Genomic DNA, 5,000 nt, shown 5'->3' with positions numbered 1-5,000 from the left:
AGCAGCAGCAGCACCACCTCCGCGCGCTTCCCTGGGGGCACTGAACCGCAGGACGCGAGACCCCACGCCCTGTGGCAAACAGGGCTCCTCTCAGAATATGGACGGTCCCTACCCCGCACAACGATGACGGTGTGGGGGCCATTTTACGACACCGGTTCCTGCGGTGCCAACGCTGTCGTAGAGTCGATACTCCATCTTTGGTAGAAGGCAACCATTCCGCTGTAAATGAGTACGTCGCTCGTAGTTCAGTCACCTCGCAGCACTGCTCAGTAAACTATGCATGCCCACATAGATAGATCAAATACGCAAATGCCCCTATACATGCTGAACGTCTGTGCAAACAAAAGTAACCACACGTCACCCACACACTCTATCACACACTACTCTCTGCCTGTAACAGACACAGATTCAATAATTAAGCGCCAGCATGGACCAACGTCCGGTGCATCCTATGCGCCACAATACACCAACCAGACTATGATAACCAGGCCAGGAGGTCCAATCATAAAACACAATATCCCACTCGTCCGACAACCACAATTGCTCAGATAAGCCATCAACACCCACACATGTCCTACACAGGGGTGCACCCAACATCACCACACTCCATCGTCTTACAGCACAAATACACCGGCGGGAATGAAACACACAGGTCTGCCGCAACCACAGACACGGCGCGCCCCCCTCTCACTAGCGAAAAGCGCATCCCGACGTGACATACCTCCTTTGACACACTGACGCTGCCTCGCGCATCCACTTCCTATGGTCAATATCAACGAACCTCGCCCCCCCCCCCCCCAACACGCCATCCCATACCACATTGTGTACCGTACCCAAACATAACATGTACTGTACTACAACGCAATGTGTACCATAAAACAACCCAGTTTGTACCTTAACCTAACCTATGTCACCTTAACCTAACCTATGTCACCTTAACCTAACCTATGTCACCTTAACCTAACCTATGTCACCTTAACCTAACCTATGTCACCTTAACCTAACCTATGTCACCTTAACCTAACCTATGTCACCTTAACCTAACCTATGTCACCTTAACCTAACCTATGTCACCTTAACCTAACCTATGTCACCTTAACCTAACCTATGTCACCTTAACCTAACCTATGTCACCTTAACCTAACCTATGTCACCTTAACCTAACCTATGTCACCTTAACCTAACCTATGTCACCTTAACCTAACCTATGTCACCTTAACCTAACCCATCTTGCACCCTAACCTAACCTATGTTGCACCTTAACCTAACCTATGTCGCACCTTAACCTAACCTATTTTGCACCGTTACCTAACTCAATATGCACCGCAATGTAACTCAATATGCACCGCAATGTAACGCAATTTGTACCGCAATTTGTACCGCAATGTAATGCAATTTGTACCGCAATGTAATGCAATTTGTACCGCAATGTAATGCAATTTGTACCGCAATGTAATGCAATTTGTACCGCAATGTAATGCAATTTGTGCCGCAATCTACCCCAAGTTGTGCCGCAATCTACCCCAAGTTGTGCCGCAATCTACCCCAAGTTGTGCCGCAATCTACCCCAAGTTGTGCCGCAATCTACCCCACGTCGTGCCCCAACGTGACCCACGTCGTGCCCCAACGTGACCCAGGTTGTGCCCCAACGTGACCCAGGTTGTGCCCGAACCTGACCCAGGTTGTGCCCGAACCTGACCCAGGTTGTGCCCGAACCTGACCCAGGTTGTGCCCGAACCTGACCCAGGTTGTGCCCGAACCTGACCCAGGTTGTGCCCGAACCTGACCCAGGTTGTGCCCGAACCTGACCCAGGTTGTGCCCGAACCTGACCCAGGTTGTGCCCGAACCTGACCCAGGTTGTGCCCGAACCTGACCCAGGTTGTGCCCGAACCTGACCCAGGTTGTGCCCGAACCTGACCCAGGTTGTGCCTTAACCTGACCCAGGTTGTGCCTTAACCTGACCCAGGTTGTGCCTTAACCTGACCCAGGTTGTGCCTTAACCTGACCCAGGTTGTGCCTTAACCTGACCCAGGTTGTGCCTTAACCTGACCCAGGTTGTGCCTTAACCTGACCCAGGTTGTGCCTTAACCTGACCCAGGTTGTGCCTTAACCTGACCCAGGTTGTGCCTTAACCTGACCCAGGTTGTGCCTTACCCTGCTCTGTAATTGGCATATGACACGTTACATTAATGTATTGTTGTCCAACCGCAACCTGCTCAGAATAGTTCGCGACTCGCACTCCCCGGTCTCATGTGTATCGTTTCATGTTCAACACGTCGCAAGTGTTGCTTCCTTTTTACATGCTCACGCTATACACTGTAATGTGGACGCCAGCAGGACGTACATCGCCCCCCCCCCCCACCCTTCCCCCTTCCCCCTGCCTTCGCAAGCTGGTCGGTCAGGTGCATGCCGAAGCACTCAGTCTACGTCGTGTTCTGTCCTGTGTCCACTGTCCGCCGATGTACGCCTAACCCACACACTGTACTGCACAGCGGTCCTCATGTACTGAATGATACACTCTGGCACATGTGTGACCGTACAAAGACTGCGGTGAACCATACCGTCCAGATGTTGTGCACACAGCTACGTGTCATCTCGCCATAACAGCTGCATTGCAGTGTGGTACGCCATAGAGACGTGTGGGAGTAATGGACGCGGTGGATGGCGATCAGCATGAGCCGTCTGTTCATGTAGTGGCGCGTGTATGCAGACGTAGTAGTCTCTTCTCACACAATGTGATAGCACGGTGCCCCGCGTTCCACATCTGCGACATGCTACAGAGGCCGGTTGACAGTTGGTCGCGCAATGGACATCGCATACGTACGGGGGCACCTTCCACGTGCCCTCTAGTTGGGCACATTTTGTTGCGTGGATGTGAGCGGACGTATTGTGTCTTGACACCTGACAGGCAGGCATGCAATAATAGTTGACTTTGCAAACGGGGATGGACGTGTACGTTTACTGGTGACGTTACGCAAATGAACAACTGGTAACCCGTTGTGGTGCGGTTGTCCTTGCTGGAGGTACATCTGTGAGGGCAACGATCGGTACAGCTACGAAGCGGTCCCCACCATACCAACGAACGTGAATGTGAATCTGGGTGTGAAGCGATACGCGGCTGTGGGTGGGTGGGACTGTCCCCGGCCGGTGAGGGGGGGCCGCCCGGCGTGCTGGCCGCGCGGTGCGTGGGCGCACGCGCTACAGCCGGCTGGTGGGGGCGCCCAGTGGCAGGCGCGCCGGCCGACGGACGCGGCAGGCGGCGCAGCTGCGCGCCGGGGCACCCTGCGCGCGGCGCCGTGCAGCCAAAGTGGGTCCTCGCCGGCCCGGTGCGAAGCGCGGTGGACATCTGCAGTGTGCTGGTCCGATTGAGGACTGTGTGCGTTGAGGATGCGCCGCCGCCCGGCACTCGGCGCCGCGACGCCGTCTGCTGCTCGGTCGCCCCAGCGGTTCTCGCTGGTGGTTTGTATCGCAGTTGTGCAGACGTGTTGGCACGTGCGCTGTGCTGGGAGAGTTCGCTTCGGCACCCACGTGGGGCCTTTTCCCTTCTGTGGCGCTGGCGTTGGAGCTGCCGGTCACCGTAGGTGGCGCGTGTTGTCTCCCGCCGGCAATGCCACGACAGCACGCTCCCGGGCCTCTGTCGGCAGCGGCAAGCTCAGTTGGGAGCACGGGTGGTCGCACCTAAAGCGTCTACTCGCCTAACTCCGGGCGATTGCGCCTCTCTCGAACCCGACCAAGTACTTAGGACGGCGCTGCGCGCCGCCGGGACCTGAGAGGGTTTCGAGGTGTATTGTGCAGGGGAGCTCAGCCTCCTCCTGTTTGCAGAATAATTGAGCGGACGCTTGCGTGTTCGCGCGGGCCCCCGGGACACACTCCCGGGCGGCCGGCTGCTCAGCTCTAGTTGACGCAGCTCCCTGGTTGATCCTGCCAGTAGTCATATGCTTGTCTCAAAGATTAAGCCATGCATGTCTCAGTACAAGCCGCATTAAGGTGAAACCGCGAATGGCTCATTAAATCAGTTATGGTTCCTTAGATCGTACCCACGTTACTTGGATAACTGTGGTAATTCTAGAGCTAATACATGCAAACAGAGTCCCGACCAGAGATGGAAGGGACGCTTTTATTAGATCAAAACCAATCGGTCGGCTCGTCCGGTCCGTTTGCCTTGGTGACTCTGAATAACTTTGGGCTGATCGCACGGTCCTCGTACCGGCGACGCATCTTTCAAATGTCTGCCTTATCAACTGTCGATGGTAGGTTCTGCGCCTACCATGGTTGTAACGGGTAACGGGGAATCAGGGTTCGATTCCGGAGAGGGAGCCTGAGAAACGGCTACCACATCCAAGGAAGGCAGCAGGCGCGCAAATTACCCACTCCCGGCACGGGGAGGTAGTGACGAAAAATAACGATACGGGACTCATCCGAGGCCCCGTAATCGGAATGAGTACACTTTAAATCCTTTAACGAGTATCTATTGGAGGGCAAGTCTGGTGCCAGCAGCCGCGGTAATTCCAGCTCCAATAGCGTATATTAAAGTTGTTGCGGTTAAAAAGCTCGTAGTTGGATTTGTGTCCCACGCTGTTGGTTCACCGCCCGTCGGTGTTTAACTGGCATGTATCGTGGGACGTCCTGCCGGTGGGGCGAGCCGAAGGCGTGCGACCGCCTCGTGCGTGTTCGTGCGTCCCGAGGCGGACCCCGTTGAAATCCTACCAAGGTGCTCTTTATTGAGTGTCTGGGTGGGCCGGCACGTTTACTTTGAACAAATTAGAGTGCTTAAAGCAGGCAAGCCCGCCTGAATACTGTGTGCATGGAATAATGGAATAGGACCTCGGTTCTATTTTGTTGGTTTTCGGAACCCGAGGTAATGATTAATAGGGACAGGCGGGGGCATTCGTATTGCGACGTTAGAGGTGAAATTCTTGGATCGTCGCAAGACGAACAGAAGCGAAAGCATTTGCCAAGTATGTTTTCATTAATCAAGAACGAAAGTTAGAGGTTCGAA

The 5,000-nt window shown here is 54.5% G+C and overlaps 1 non-coding gene across 1 annotated transcript in view; it reads left to right on the top strand.

The window, feature by feature from the left end:
- The first annotated feature begins 3,909 nt into the window (after positions 1-3,909).
- LOC126147000 (small subunit ribosomal RNA) overlaps positions 3,910-5,000 on the top strand; it is a 1,909-nt gene continuing 818 nt past the window's right edge. The window contains exon 1 of the ribosomal RNA XR_007529896.1: positions 3,910-5,000. This exon is cut by the window's right edge and continues 818 nt beyond it. This is a non-coding gene — a ribosomal RNA (small subunit ribosomal RNA).

Source organism: Schistocerca cancellata, unplaced genomic scaffold, assembly GCF_023864275.1.
Source record: "Schistocerca cancellata isolate TAMUIC-IGC-003103 unplaced genomic scaffold, iqSchCanc2.1 HiC_scaffold_838, whole genome shotgun sequence".
NCBI classification, from domain to species: Eukaryota; Metazoa; Arthropoda; class Insecta; order Orthoptera; family Acrididae; genus Schistocerca; species Schistocerca cancellata.
The sequence above is the reverse complement of the archived record's forward strand: the minus strand, read 5'-3'. Positions and strand labels throughout refer to the sequence as shown.